Source organism: Corvus hawaiiensis, chromosome 3, assembly GCF_020740725.1.
Source record: "Corvus hawaiiensis isolate bCorHaw1 chromosome 3, bCorHaw1.pri.cur, whole genome shotgun sequence".
NCBI lineage: Eukaryota > Metazoa > Chordata > Aves > Passeriformes > Corvidae > Corvus > Corvus hawaiiensis.
In genome coordinates, this window is record NC_063215.1 from 49640175 (window position 1) to 49656698 (window position 16524).

At 37.9% G+C, this 16524-nt stretch overlaps 1 protein-coding gene across 3 annotated transcripts in view; it reads right to left on the reverse strand.

Annotated features, from left to right (window-relative positions):
* HS3ST5 (heparan sulfate-glucosamine 3-sulfotransferase 5) overlaps nt 1-16524 on the reverse strand; it is a 193441-nt gene that overhangs the window by 86758 nt on the left and 90159 nt on the right. For all 3 annotated transcript variants that reach the window (XM_048298728.1, XM_048298726.1, XM_048298727.1), the window contains exon 2: nt 6428-6635. The gene's annotated coding sequence lies outside the window, so the exon portion shown is untranslated. The remainder of the gene's footprint in view (nt 1-6427; nt 6636-16524) is intronic.

Genomic DNA, 16524 nt, shown 5'->3' on the forward strand with positions numbered 1-16524 from the left:
ACCTTTGAGAACAAGATTAGTGCTTTTCATCCTGATGTGATTAGGAGCTTTGGAGACATTGCACTGTGGGAGCAATGTTCCCTTACTGTGAAGAGTGAAACAGCCCTGGATACACTGAGTTTTATCAACCCCTTAGAAAGTAAGCAGAGGCATGCAAATGTTTTTAGATTTTTTTTGGTTTTGCTGCCTCATATTATAAACAAAGTGAAAACTAACAAGGACAGAAAAAAACCCGCATTGCAGATGCTTTTAACTGGACTGTGAAGAGTTCTTGGTTCATTCTCTGGGGCCACAGCTGAGCAATGTGCTTATCCTGCCTTTTTCCAAGGATATGGAAACTCATATCGCAAACTCATCGCAAACTAATGCTTAAGGCATGAATGTAGGAATCTTGCTCAACTGGCTGTCTGGATCATTTCTGTCTTTCAACCAGTATCATCTGGATCTCACCCAAATTCATTCTCACCCAGATGCTCTTCTCCAGGAGCCATTTTCCTCTAGGCAGTGCAACATCTTTATGATGGCTCTGGTTACATCTGTAGAAAGTGAGATATACACTTGGGTGTCATCTGCAAAGCCTTTAGCAGCTTAGCCCCTCTCTGGAGCTTTCTGGAGGTATTGGAAAGGGATGGAGGGAAAGGATTTATAACCCAGTGGTCAGACTGCAGGTGCAGGATATTGGGAAAAAAGCAAATTATGTTACCAGTTGTTCTGGGGTCCTACTGAAACCAGTTTTTGTGTCTGCAAGGTATACAAGATTGGGATATATTCACTTAGCATTTAAAGGAAGAAGAGAGACAAGTAATTCCTTGGCCCTGTCTGAAATTAAAAAAGTCCTTGCAAATTAATACAGCCACACCAAACTGGATTAATAATACTAGCAAATGGAAACATGTTGTACAATATAAAACGCCCTGCATAAAATAGATAGAATGATGAATATTGTTTCTTACTGCAATACATTTTGGCCACTGCATATTTTACATTTAAGTTTACAGTGCAAAGGATATTACTGAAAGAACAGCTTTAGTTGATAATTTTCTTGTTTGGTAGAGCTGATATATTAAAAGGTTAATGTACTTTTACATTTTTCTAAACTGATCATTTCTTACTCCAATCTCTCTTTCCTCATTCTTAACCTCTTTAAAAAGAAATGATATAAAATAGGACTTCTTTTTGACGATTTTAGCCAGAAAACCTTACTTTCCCTGCTGATTTTCATGCTCTACAAGCTTTGCCATCATAAACCACTTTGCATGTATTAAGGAGTATTATATTAGATGAGGCAATTTAAGTGTATCCCATTTCACTTGGTGAAACTAAGCAGCTTTGCATTATAACTAAGTTGAGCTAATGAGAATACATTTAAAGCATGTGTTACCTGAAACTGAAGTTAGCTAGTCATTCAATAGTGCAACCTGTGGGTTTGCAAAATGATGGCAGGAATCCTGCTGCGAGCGAGATAGGAAAATTATTATAATCTGCATTCCTAAATTGAATGAGTATTTTGCTCAGCAGAGGCCTCTCGACTGCAAATACTCTGAAATTACATCCTGCTGTTTAAAATGCCTTTTTTCCCAAGTAAGTAAAAATACCCACCTTTTCTTAAATCAAATATTTTTTAAATCTTACATGAATTAAATTATTGAGACAGGGAAATTTATAAATCCTTTACTACCTCTTGTAAAAACTGTTTGATATTCACATTTTTAATAGAAGGGACAAAGTGTCTAGAATTCATGGGTTTATATTTAAATTATTTAATTATTATATTGTTAAAGCTTATCATCATATCTCTCTCATCAATTTTTTACTGAAAAATAATTCCATGTTTACAAGTTCTTTAATTTGAATAGGAGAAAATTATATGACAGATAACAGAATCAGCTAATAGATGTGATGCTTAACATACTACTAAGGTAAACTCATATTGAAAGTTTCCAGAAAAGACTATACAAAAGTGAGCAAAACCACCATGACCTTACAAGATGACACAGGGGATAAACTTCTGCCGCAAGAGTAACACGGTAAACATAATTTCATTCATATGAATTCTTTATCTCATTAAAGCCAGAAATGACACCAAAAAAAAAAAAAAAAACCAAAACCAAAAAAAACCCAGGCCTGGGCATAAGGATTTGGGATCTCTGTACTCACTGTAGTTGTTTGAGAAATTGTTTTCTACCGTGTAAAAGCAATAAATACTGTAAATACTTCTCATTACATCCTCTCTAAGAGTCCAAAATGGAAGAGGAGGTGTCTCAGCTTATCCTCCTCAAACTCTCTCTCCTTTAATTGGTGACCAGTGGAAAGATTTACTATAAAAGATATCTGTGCTCCACAGCTGGAGTCAGTGGGGGCCTTGGCTTTGCAACACTTGGCAGTGTGCTTGTCTCTAAGTTGAAAAAACCAGGACTAATTCTCTTGCCCAGAGTGTGGGTGACAATGTCACTCTACCCCCCAAAAATATGTGCTTAATTTTAGATGCTTCCTGGAAACTGTCCCTTCCCTATCTGCTCCCTGAAATCTACCATGCATTGAATGGGACTGTGGGGAAAAACCGAGGAAATATGTGAATAGATGGGAAGGATGAGCACGAGCCAGGGATCAAACTCATGCCTAAGCCTTGTTTTGCTGTTACAGATAGATGTATGTAGCTTTGTTTTTTCTGATAGGAAATAATGGTTGAGAGGAAGATGAGGTTACTCTTATGTGAAAGGTGGTTCCCAGGAGAACCAACAAGACAGGCAAAGGTGATGACAAGGGTATAGACATATCTTAAACACAACCTGTTTTTCTGTATCTTAAGGGACCTTATGCTGAGTTGCAGTCTTGTTGCTTTAGATTAGGATTCACAGCTCTGACCTACTTCTGAAATGGTGGATAGATCACTTCTGGGGTTTTTTTTGGTCACAAAATATATTTGACAGAAGACATTTTTATTTCCACACATTGATACAACCTCCTAGGACATGGAAGGGCAGAATTCAGTCTTTCCTGTATCAGGGGACTCTCCTCCCGACCTCTGCGAGGAAGTTGTAGCCTCCGGGATATAGCCTGTATGCTGTAGGCTTAACATAAAATCTCCAGGGTCAGTTTTAAGTCTCAGGTTATGCCAAATGTTCCCAGTTCCCAAGCCATTTTTTTTTTTCTTCATTAAATGCACAATATTTCTTTTGACCTAAGAAATTAGGTACTCAATTCAGTATAACCATCATTTATTCACTTACATCTGGGTAATTTCTTACTTTTGCTACCTAAGCTTTTGCAAGCCTTGTGTATAAATCTAGCTGCACATGTTTGATAAAATTCAGCCAGTAACAAAAATTAACCATGGAAAATTTGGACAGGTGGAACTCCATCAGTTTTGCAGCCAGTCAGATAATTTAGCTTATTCTTTTTGATTTGCACTGTTTAAATGAACATATCTATTACCTGTCAAGGACAGTTTGTTCTCCAATCTATCAAATAGTTGTAACATTTTTTGTAATATTAACTACAAAATCCACAAAAATGAAGAACAAAGCAAATTTTTTAACATGATTTTCCATCCAAATTTATATATTGGTGTTAATGAAGGTATGCTTTAGTAGCAATACTGTAAGTAAAGTGAAAGATATGGAGGATGCTTAACCTCATGAAGTTCGACAAGTGCAAGTTGCACCTCAGTTGGGGCAATTCCAGATATGAGTACTGGGAGATGAACTCATTGCAAGTAGCCCTGTGGAGAAGGACTTGGCGATGCTCATGGAGGAAAAGCTGGACATGAGCCAACAGTGTGCTCTCACAACTCAGTAAGCCAAACACATCCTGGACTGCTTCAACCGAGAAATGTCCAGCAGGTCAAGGGAGGTGGTTCTCCTCCTCAACTCTGCCCTCGTGAGGCCCCACCTGAGTGCTGCATCCAGGTCCAGAGTCCTCAGCACAAGAAAGATATGGACCTGTTGGAGTAGGTCCAGAGGAGAGCCACAAAGGTGATTAGAAGGATGGAGCACCTCCCCTATAAAGACAGGTTAAGAGAACTTGTGTTGTTCAACTTGGAGAAGAGAAAGCTTCTGGGAGACCTTATAGCAGCTTTCCACTACCTTAAGAGGGTTTACAAAAAGGAGGGGGAGGGACTTTTTATATTGGCATATAGTGACAGGACAAGGGGCAATGGTTTCAACCCGAGAGAGGGCAGGTTTAGATCAGATGTTGGGAAGAAATTCTTTACTCAGAGAATGGTGAAGTAGTGCCAGAGGTTGCCCAGAGAAGTTGTGGATGCCCCATCCCTGGCAGTGCTCAAGACCAGGCTGGATGAGGCTTTGGCAACCTGGTCTAATGGAAAGTGTCGCTGCCCATGGCAGGAGGGTTGTAACTGGATGATCTTTAAGATCCGTTCCAACCCAAGGCATTCTATGATCCTATCTTCCAGCATTATCTGTCCTAAAACAGCAAGATTCTACTAATAACTACACTGAGCTAGCCAAACCCATAATCCTATCCTTTATGTTTGTTTATCAGTCCACACACAGACATATTGCACAAATCTCCCAAGAAGTACAAACATAGGCACAGTGCAGGAAGATGGTGTTTGCAACGCATTTGACATTTTAACTCCGAAACTGAGATATTCATTCACCTCACAATACACACACACAAACACACAGAGAAGTATAAAAGGTGTAATATTATTTTAAAAAATCCACATATTAAAGCTGCAATGTATGCTCTATATGAATTTCACTTTCTTGGAAAATATTTAGGTATCACATTGAGGGCACCCCACAGAACAAACACAGCTCTCCTCCACACAGAAAACTTTGCACAATCTTGCAACTCCTCTAACCTTCTGCTTTTAAATGGAGTCTGTATTTTTATATTCACATTCTTGTTCCTCTTGAATTCTATTACAAAAAATTCGCAGTAACTTCAATAGAACTTAGATAAAATAGAACCGTATTGGGTTTTTTGTGTTTATTTTGATTTTTTCTCCTCTTCTCCTGTCTGGAGTAGACATTTGGTGCCAATGGGCAAAAAATTATTTTTGATGAGAGATGATATTTTTGTCATCTGATATTTTATACTGGGAGTAAGTGTTTAGAATACAAACAAAAATGCTATCTAGAGTACCAGACAGAAGAAGATTGACTAGAAAGCTATTATTCAGACATCACTAGAATCCCTCCACAGGAAAGAAAAAGCAGAACTCAATTCATATAACTCTAATGCTCAAACTTGACCTCTATAGCTCTATAGCTCAAGTTTGATCTCCATCTACTTTAGCCAATAGGTTTGCTGAAATTATTTTAACAGATTGTGGAGATGTTTAATAAGAAAATATAGCATTTGTAAAACTAAATTTTTTTTAAAATGTCCATATGAAGTAAGATGAAGTTGACAGAATAAAACTGAAAAGAACTTTCCCCCCTCTTCCCCCAAACCCAGATAGAGCATTAATCCTGAAGAATATTCTGTAAAAGATGAAAAACAGATGGCAATCAAAGAATAAAATCAAGGTTACATGATTGTTCACTTTTCTTCTCTACTGCTCATAGCATTATCCACATCATTATGAACATGGTGTTTTTTTATAATGTTATGATTAGTGCTGAAAATCCTGATGTATCTTTATGATCTTGTTACTTTCCTTGTCAGTTATGTGTCTGAGACATGACTTGATGCGCACATATGCCCACACACATTCTACCACCTTTCTGAGCATATATCTGTTCACAAAATTATTTCTTCTATGTTTTCGATCATACCATAGAAAAATGTCAATGTTTTGTTCTGGTCAAGGTTGATTTCCTGAGATGGCAAAGTAGTGTCAGAATGATATCAGTGGATTATATAATATTTTAAGAAAAATCAAAGGGTAGAAAAGCATTTTATTAAAATCTCAAGAGTTTCCAGAAAGTGAATAGCTGCCATTAAAAAGAAATTAATTTTTTCCAATATGTTATGTGTGTCTTTGGCATTCCCCTGAAGCCTATATGCCATCTAGAACAATTAAGCACACAGCTGAACAAACACCTACCCCTGATCCCCACCGACAGTAAACAAGAACCATCTCATGAACAGAGGTAAGCAGAACACTCTTGTCTCCTTTTTACTGGTTGTAAATCAGGTGAGAGTGATTGAAATGCACTAAACACAAGTTTAGAAAAAATACCACAAAAATGATTCGTGGCAATCAAGCTCAGAGCATGGGTAGAGCTTTCTCTTGTTGGCCAGAAAGTAATTTAGAAGGCTTTAGGTTGCCCGAGCTCACTAAGCACATTTATTACGTGGTAGTTAAAAGCATGATCTCAGCTATATGTGCAATGTTAATCACCATTTTATTCATCTGTGCGTCTGTTTAAGCAACAAATTGAAACATAATCCCTGGTGCTAAATGTTAAATGAAGCAGTCCTGAAACCTGAGGCTTTTAAGGAAGACACTAACCTTTGTGTCCTTAGGCACATCCAGAAAGTCCAGTACATCTACGTTTGATGAAGATCATTCCAAAAGGATTTAACTCATCTGTTCCAGTGTTCAGTCCCAAGAAGTCTTTAGTGTTTACTGAAAAGACCATTCAGGGAATAAAGCATCTCCAGGTATGCAGATGGAAAGATCAGACATCTCTGCTGAAATGGTGTACAACTCGCTGAGCCTGTACAAAAAGAGAAGACCCTTGCTGCATATTTGAAAAAAAAAACCAACCCAACAAGCCAAACCAAACAACTGAAAGAACCCAAACTCTCAGTTTCCCTGTTTAAGAATGAAAAGAAATTTTTTGTAGTAGGGCCCTAGAGGTAGTACTTGTCAGCTCATGTTCTGGAAGTACTGTGTCAGTATCTTGTAAACATTGGCAGCTGGAATCTGGAGCACAGGTTAGAGGGGAAGGGGAAGGGGAAAGGAAAATTACAACAAATTCATTTCACAATAATAAGCCCCAAACAAAAGTCATTCCTAATGACAGAAAATAGCTAATTACACTTATTTTAAGTGAGCTGCAGAAAAAGGAATGCTAGATATTTATTTAATGGAAAGAGGTAATATATTGCACATGCTACTGCTACTCTGCTACATTTCACCCTTGACATTGGCCAGAAATGTACTTTACAACCATTTTGTAAATCACTGGAAAAACTACTTTTATACTGAGAACAATGCCAGACATAGCTGATGAAAATGGTAACAGCATTTAGTGAGAATTGTTTAGTTGATCTTGTCTTTTTTCTATTTTCTGGTTTTGGTTTCCTTGGTTTTTTTCTTTAATAATCAAACTATGCCTCCATATTGAAGAAGTGGGTCACAGACACAAATGTGAATATGGTACTTAATTGCAAACCCTGTACTACAATATCTAGCTTCGGGCATGAACATATCTACTTTCATTCGAAGAAAATCAGGTCCCAAGGAATTTGGAATACAGTTAAGCCCTCAAAACCATCAATGCCAATGTGACCTGCCAAAAGATATTAACTCTGCAATTATTCTCTTAGTTGGGAAAAAATACTTGTGAGTAGAGGATCAACATTAAATCAAAAGGTTTCTGCAAAAATGTTGCAAAGAATGACCAGTTTGAGAACCTTATAGTATGGTTGGAGTCTAACAAGTGCAGATGCCTTTGCACACTTGAAACTGAACTTTGCACCAATGAAAGAACGTAGAATCTTGTAAAAGTCTAGGAGAATAGCAGCCATCCTTTTTTTTTCAATGAAGTGTTTATTTCAACACATAATTTCCATCTGCATTACACAAACCACTTGGCTCAAGAGCAGTTTACTTCTGACTGCAGTTGCCTGTAGGATACATGATTTGCAACACTGAATATTTTGTTTTTCCATCACAAGCACTTATTCATTAATAATATATCAGATAAATGGCTTCTGATTGAGCAATTAAAAAAATGTAGGCAAATCAATGGCAAAAGACACCAAGCACCATATTATAATGATACAATAATTCGAGCTCATACATTAGATCGACTTGATAGTGTCCCAAATGCCTTCTTTTGATAGATCAGTTTCACAGAGTAAATGTTCGGCTGAAATAACTAGTAAAACATCTCAACTACTGCTCTGAGAAATCGTGCCAGTATCATGTACAGTATCTTTGAGAACTAATAAGTTGGCTCCAGAAAGCAAACAAGCAAACAAAAAACCCCTAGAAAACATCTCTCTGAACATACAAGCTCTCCCTGGGGGGAGATTAATAGTCACATGAAAAAGACAATGAACTCATCTCTCAGTCGTGTGAATGGGACTTTGATAATCATAAGGGTCTGATTCCTTTGATGACAGTGATACTTAGAGATACAGATTGTAGCATTAGATCCAAACAGTGCTTGTTATCACTCCTTTGTGCGACACAGAGAGTGAGGGAAGCAAATGTGATAAGTCCCTTAAGAGGGAGCTCTCAAGGGCTCCTAATGTATCACGAGTAAGTCCTGCTCTGAGTTGCAGGACTTTCAGCTGAGTTGCTCACAAGGAAAATACAATGCATTCTAAGGGCTGTGCTATGGCAAGCATCACCACCTTTTGAGGTTTCAGAGAAAAGAAAGGAGATTTGAAAACACTTTTGGAGAAAAGCTGCGTATAAATATTTTCCCTCTTTCCTAGGTGTATTGCATGAATTAAATTACTTAAAATTTTCTAAGGCAGTACTCAAGCTCCCTAAGAATAATGTTGTTAAAAGTCCTATCATTTTATAGGCATTCTGTATTTGCAGAATGGACTGGTTTCCCATCAGGCTTGAGGAGACAATATGTAGACATTTATAAAATGGATACTGTTCAGTTTAAATGAACACATATATTCTACAAAGAATAGATTGTTTTCAAACTTAGATGGAATTTATCTTCTATTATCTGATGAAGACTCATTAATGATATACAACAAGTTTCAGTAATGACAGATCTACCAATAAAAGCCACAATTCAATGTGGAATATATGCAAATATCAATATAGGTAATTATATATAAATGATCACAAATATAATAAATTTATTTATTGTAAGCAATTTAGATGAATACATATGAAGTGAAAAATCAAATTAAATGGAGTAACATAATAATTTTTTTCTTATTTGATTTCTAATTTAACTGTTTCTGTTTGTGCTAATGAGAACACTAGAGATTCTTGTTTAGTGACTATCCATTTTCAGTGTGTGTTTACCCACTCTACCTAAGACTAGAGTCTTTGTCCACACCAAAAGTAAGACTTGCTGAAGATCATGTTTGTTTATTTTAAATAATGGACTTGAGTTGGTTTACAGGTTTCCCTTTCTGAATCAGTTAGACATAGGGGGTTTTTGCGCAGTTCAAGAACAAGAACCCTGCAAGAAATATTATAAAAACAGATGACGAGAGTCTGCTGATCATCTAAAGACAGAATTTAATAAGAAATTTTCAGTTATTTTGTTTTGTTTTGGTTTTTTTTAATGATTTATTTTTCTAGTTTAGAAAATAGCAAGCAACTAAACACTTGGACATTGTAAATGACCTTCTCTTTATTCACACATGAAAGTCACTCTTCCTCAAAAAATACCAAAATCTGGTCATGTGCACACACCTTGTCCATTTCAATGAAAAATAAAATGAGCTAGATTAAACCATGAGAGCTGAATCATGCTTAACACTTCTACAGAGTGAGACAGAAGGCATTAACTTTCAAAGTGTCAAGGTTACACTGGAAGGTTCAAATCACAGTCAGAGCTGGTCCCTACAAAAACAATGAATTTGCCATAATGCCATGAAAACAGATAGAGAGAGCCATAACTGTGTGACAGGGGGCAAAGAAAAAAATAAAATCACTTATCAATCACTTACACAGATTTTCATTTTCAGGCTTCCCCTGACTTTCCTCTGCTCCATGAAAATCATTTTCAGAAAACCCCCAAACTTCTGAGCCTATGGCATCTGTCCAACTCTATTAATCAGACTGCCTCAACTTCTAAGAAGCCAGAGCTTCTAGTGTTTGTGTCTCTGGGATAAACCTTTCTAACAGAATGCCTTGGGGCAGAAGCATTGGGAAACCCTCCAGCACAGTTCTTCAGAGCTGACCGCACATAGTCCGCGAGCTATTGATGAAATCTGGGAGGAATTTCTATAGTTTCTTCCACCTGCTGCATAAATATGAAGCGTAATTACCCTCAGGGAAACAACCCTCCATTCTTGCAAATTTTGACATGCTACATATTACCTTTTCAGCTGTTAGTCAAAATGTTTTTGAGACCTGTGCAGTCACGGCAGGTCACAATGGCTACCACACCACTGTGTTCGCCATCAGCTTTTCAGTTCCAAAGTAAGTTTCGGTTGCATGATGGAATGAATTTCAAGCAGATCAATGATTTGTCCCCAAAAATACTAACAACCTGTACTTTTAAAAAGATATATTTTTCCTTTTGAACCCAAATTTCAGTGTGATAAAACATGGCTGAGAATATTTGCATCAAGGTAATAGAAGTTGGTAAACACTCTGCCAGTGTGTCCACATTTCAAAATAAGCACAAACCTCCTTTTTTTCCTCTGTTTAACAGTCAAGCAAAAGGTGAGATCGGCATTCCACACTAAGTAATGTGTTACTATAGTGTAAACCTAGTGTAGTGAGTCTACACTAAGAAATTTATAGCAAGTCAAAAAAATTATCGAACTAAAATTACATTAAGAAAAGGTGTGAAATGTGCAGTAAATCTCTTGAGGCAGTAGTCTTAAATAACAAGGCTGTGTTGCAATAAATATTTAATAAGAAAAGCAAGAATAAAATAATCATGAACAATTTTTCTCAAAGTACCCTAGAACAGGGGTACGTTCAGCACAGAAAATCTCATTTATACCTGAGCCCTGTTCAAAGTACCACAAAAGGGCACGTATATCCCTGTAATCCACCATATTTCATATGTACAATAAATATGTACAATACACACTTTACGTTGGTTCTTGTGCACCAGTTCTGCAGCATTTATTCAGTACAAATTAGTACCTGTGACAAGAGTAGCTGCTTTACTGATGTAAATTCAGCACTTCAGCACAACTGTACAGACAGCTACAGCAGTGGAAACTCTGTCGCATGATCTACAGAAATAGGTCAGCTTTACAAGGAAATCACTGGTTCTTGGAGGAAATAAATAATGAATTTCCACTCGGGGAGAGACTCCCTTGCAGACATGAGGCCAATGTGAATATTCTTAGCAGGAAACCTGTTTTCTATGAGAGTCAGAAAAAGGAAGAATGTCCCTGCCTGGGCGCAGAGAGATGCCTTTCATCACACTTACATGAGACACAGTGCAAAAGGGTACAAGGAGAGGATGGAGCTATGACAGCACTCATGTCACAGCCCTGGCAACAGGGGTATACTATGCTCACTGGGAAGGGAAGGCTACAACACATAGTGACCCTCGGCAGCTTTGTGTGACAGTGAGAAAGTGAAGAGGGCTAGTGGGACTCACACATGCTCATCAGCACATTACAAACTGACAACCCTGTCCAAACACTTCATGCATGCAGTTAAGGTACCCATATTGAAAAAGAAGACATTTGTTATGAATTTATTTTTCATAATATACGTATTTTTACATTCAAATATATTTAAAAACATGTATTCATGACACAAATTATTTTCTGGCAAAAGGAAGAGGGGAAAAGCAGCATATATTATGATAACTGCTATGGATTTTTTACCTTCCAAATCTCTGTATGTTAGTATCAGCTGCTTCATCTCTTCACAGCTACTCACTACATCTTACCATGTAATGTCTGATACAATCTGTAAGTGAACAGTTGAAAAACCACCATAAGGGATTCTTCTCTCCTTTGTCATGGGTACTCTGTCTTTCCTAATCCATGAGTTCACAGGCAAGCTCTTCTTTATTTTAGTGTTAGGTAGTGTGAGGATAGCTATATTTTTGTTTGCTTTTCCTGCCCTCTCAACTGCAGCTTCCAAATATTCTGGTTATCCAGATTTTTAAACAGAGACAAGAAAACCCACAAGAATACCCACTACTGCAGCCTATGAGAGACAAGGAGAAGATGAGGGAACTGGGTTTGTTCAGCCTAAGAAAGGAAGGCTAATGAGAGACCTTGCTGTGGTCTGCAGCCACCTGAGAGAAGGATGTGGAGAAGGTGGAAACAGTCTCTCCTCAAAGGTGCACAGTGGGAGGATGCCAAGCACTGAGAAGAGGCTGAGGTACCTGCTGTGTGACTGGCCTGTTTTTAGTGAGAGATTGGACCTGAAGCACCCTGAGGCCCCTTGCCCCCAGGTGACTCTCCTGAGCAGAAGTCCTGGCTCCCCTGACAGATCAAACGCTGCTTCCCACAAGAAGCTAGGCATTGCTTGGAGGAAAGAGCTTATCATTCTGAGTGAAATCTACACAGCAGTACTCTGAATCCTAAATAAGATTTTATGCATGAGACCCAAAGAGTCTCAGCCTCGTCAGCTTTCCAGAGGAAATACAGTCCCACGCAAACGTTACTTCACAGACCTGAGCTGACTTACAAAGATGCACAGATTTTAGAGAGCAGTAAATAAAATCTGAATGCAGATATCACTTTGACTTATCTTTTCAGTTAGTTTGCCCATTAAAGTTCTTTTCTCATTTGGGAATGAAGCACAGGCCAATTGTAAAATCAGTTAAATGTCTCTCCTTGATCTTCACTCCCTAAACTGATGAGCATATAAATTAGATGAATTATTACTTTTTATTCTAATTTTTCTGACTGGACAGCTTATTTATTACATCTACATTTATAGGAGCTTCACATCTTCTCAATGTGAAGGGTTTTAGTACATTTCCAGGCAGGCAGTGAAATGCTGCACTGAACCTCCTGGTATCTGATTGAACCCCCTCCTCAAAGGCAGCATCCTTTGATCTCAGTACCTTGCCCCTGGACCCCTTCTCTCTCCTGACTGCAGCAGCAGCAGCCTTATGTGACACCTACAACTGGTGGGGAAATGGGAGTTTTCCACAGGCACGCCGAGGGACAGCTGCCAGGTGCACGAGGCAGCACTCTGGGTACGGATGCATTGTATATCTGTACAGGCTATAAATGCAGCCTATCACTACCCAGTCAGCTGTTTAAGCGGTGTAAATGGCCACTTTTTCAGAAATTGGATCTGTACTTTGAGTGAAGACACTGTCAGCCATGAAGAATCCAAAAATTTGCCTGTGCTAACAAAGTTATCTTGCTGTTTCCTGCTTTCTGTCATAAACACACACAGAAAGAGTTGCTCTGCACCATGTAACAGCTGCATTTGAGATAGAGCAGCAGTCTTTATTTCCAATTTGCTTTTATATCAGTCCCCACCCAAGCCAAATCCTGCCAGCAATTATCGTATTTACAGCAGATTTGAAAACCGTTTTTCCTTTACAGAGCAGAGATATTCAGTCCAGTCTCAGATGACATGGTTAAAGTTTCACAGTGTTCTCCTGTCACACGTCAGATCAATTAATTTAGCCCTGATTAACTTAAACTAGAAGTTTCTTTTATTCAACCATCTAAAATACCAAATTCCACTGATTTCCTGCAGAGGTACACAGGCACACCAATTCCCATTGCAATCTTTCATTATTCTTTACAAAGATACTGTGCCATATTCCATATTCCCACTAGAATTTTACTGATGTGGCAGTACTGACATTAGTAAAATCATTCTTGATTTACTTTGGCACAAAAGAGATCAGCATCATGTCTGTTGGGATAAGGCAGTTCCTCCCCATGGTCATATTTACTTTACTTAAGACTACCAAAAAAAAAGTATTGCTCAGGCAGCTTCAATATACCATCCTTTCTCATAGGAAAAAAAAAAGAAAAATGTAATTACAGACTGCTCTAAGGTGACCTACTGCTTTTTGTGATTACCTGGAAGAATGAGAACTCTTAACAATCCAGCTAAATATCTCTGATGTTCCATTTTACTTGTGTGCACAGTATTCTTTATCCAATGCTGCTTAAGAAAAAACAGGCCTGAAAAAAAATCCTTCCTCAAAAAAAGGGAGACAGCTTTCATTAAAAATTGAGAAAGCAACTGAAATGAAAATAGTTTAAGCTCATGTTATTTCTACACTCATATGTTTGCCAGCTCTGGCAAAACCAGCAGATCCTCTAGAACTGACCACCAAGAATTGCTGTCTTTGGCTTTTAGAGTTTCATCAGGTAAGCAGATAGGAAGGCTGGGAAAAACAACTAAAAAAGAGGTATTTGATAAATGAAGATTTTCAAGGATAGGCAAGCAAGAGACAGAAGCTGCTTCATTGAGAAAGGAAGATGAATGCTTCAAAAGACTTTCTTTTCACACTGGTGAATATCTTCCAATATTTCTGTTTAACATATCAAGATGAGTGCTATCTGAAAAACTTATTGGCTTTTTAGAAGCCAATTAGCATTAGTGAATAACCACTTCTCATGCATATCATTTTTGGAAATTAAGTGTACATTCTTAGGGTGCTCAGGCATCAGAGTGGTAAGAACAACACAAGACCCTGAAATGAGTAGAAACTGTAATCATACTGAAACAATGCTAATAATGTGATAATGTTTCAGCAGACTGTGTGGAAGAGCGACAGAGCTTCTGTGGATGCATAGAAAGTTTGGTTAGCCACAAATCTTGGCCAATATGTCTTCTCTTTAGCACTAGTTTGCAGCCCTAGAATCTCCTAATCAATCTATGAAACTATGAGTTACATGATGCAGCCAAGAAGCCTTAAAGGCAATCCTCCTAGGCCTTTCTCACTAAGGACTTCCACTAACATTAATACAAATACTTTGCACAGACATCTTGCAAATGGGGTTCAAAAAGTTAAGCAGAGACTCTGTTAGCTCTTCATCCTGACATAACAAGCTGGACATGAAGAACATTGATTTAGCTCCATGTGTGTACTACTTAACCCATGAGCTTTGAAGACATGAAGAAAAAAATTTTCTTAGGAGTTCTCAGTGCTATAGCACAAAAATCTTTTGCAGCTGAAAAACCTCCTTCTGATTAAAATATAAATAGAGAATTTCCTCCCTCCTCTGATAATAGAGGCATTATTTTCTATTATTTTATGGTGATCTTCCATGTGCAATTAGGGCATTCTAGGTTTTACTTTTCCTATAACTTGAGGTCTATTTTAATTCATTCCTCAATGAAAACTGGGGTTCTTACGTGCTCCCTTGACTCTGGGCTTTACAAAACTGCAGCAAAGTATCGTGCTTAAAGAACACTGGCAACACTAAAAAAACCCACAAAATGAGATACTCATCAGCAAAGCACCACCTTTTGAAAGCAGGTGTTTATAGAGAGGAAGATCTCTTATTGTCTTACAATTCCTTCTTAACTTAATTTTGCATAACCTCCATGGTTTATTGGCAGATTGGGTGGATGTGGCACAGCATGTGACCCAAGAAGGTCTTCAAGGGCCATTCTCTGAAACCTAAGGTGTTCTCTGCACACATCAGCAGAGACTGAAATGGATGTCAGAGGCAGTTGAATGCCAGACAATGCAAAAAGCTGTGTGGGTCTACCAAAATGCTGATGTCAGCTCAGGTTCTTACACCTCCTTGTGCTCAGGCTGTAGTGACACTTCTGATGTCCATGAATCTTCCACTTTTACCTCTGGTTTTCTTAAGGGATCAACATCAAGGCAATGAATAAGGCACCAGGCAGAGCTGAATTAAACATACAGACATTTTTTCAGCCATGTTCTCTATACCCTGCCCTAAGCAGTTACAAGTTCAGTACAGGTAGGGACTAATGCATGTCTGAGAAAGGGGTTTAATTCACCAAGTTTAGTCCATTTAGAAGGACTGCTTTCAGGAGTACAAAGAAAGAATCATTCTTAAATCAATATCTGAGAAGATCTGTGTCCAGTAAGTGCTTACTCCTTTTTTCATACTCTTCTCTGGAGACCTGTGAGACAGATGGTTCAAAGGACCTAACCCTCATTTCTCCAGAATAGAAGGCTTTGTCTTTGGGTTTATTGCTGTCACAGCATGCATATAACCTCCACTTCTCTTTTTTCTGAAGCTCAGCTTGCCCACCAGTTCTAGCTCCCGTGATGACTGATATGGACAATTTGTCATCCAATAAGCTTAAAATTATACATAGCCAAAAAAAAAAAAAAAAAGACAAAACTGGAAAACAATTAATGAATAATGTTATCTTGCATTTTTGGGGAAAAATTTTTAGACTTTTCAAACTAGCTTTGCTGAAAGTCAAAAGAGTAATCCAGTTTGCAAATATGTATATGCAAATGAACTATACCTCTCAAATGAGAACTTGCATAGACAAACTTTCAGGTTCAAGAACCCAGGTGTAGCAGCTGCGGTCATTTAATTTCTACAGACACATTTCTGATGAAACAGATTAATTTTAAAATGTGCAATATGGACAGAGAGATGCAGCAATTCACACTGCATTTCAAACAATTCCTGCTCAGCATTGCTAATTAGGAAATCCCAGCAAAACAAGAAATATGCTACCTCATAGTGCTATGAAAAGTCTGAAAACCAGCAAATTCCAAACACTCCAAAGAGAAAGTCTTAAGAACTCCCAGTGCAACAAATCTGTTCCATATG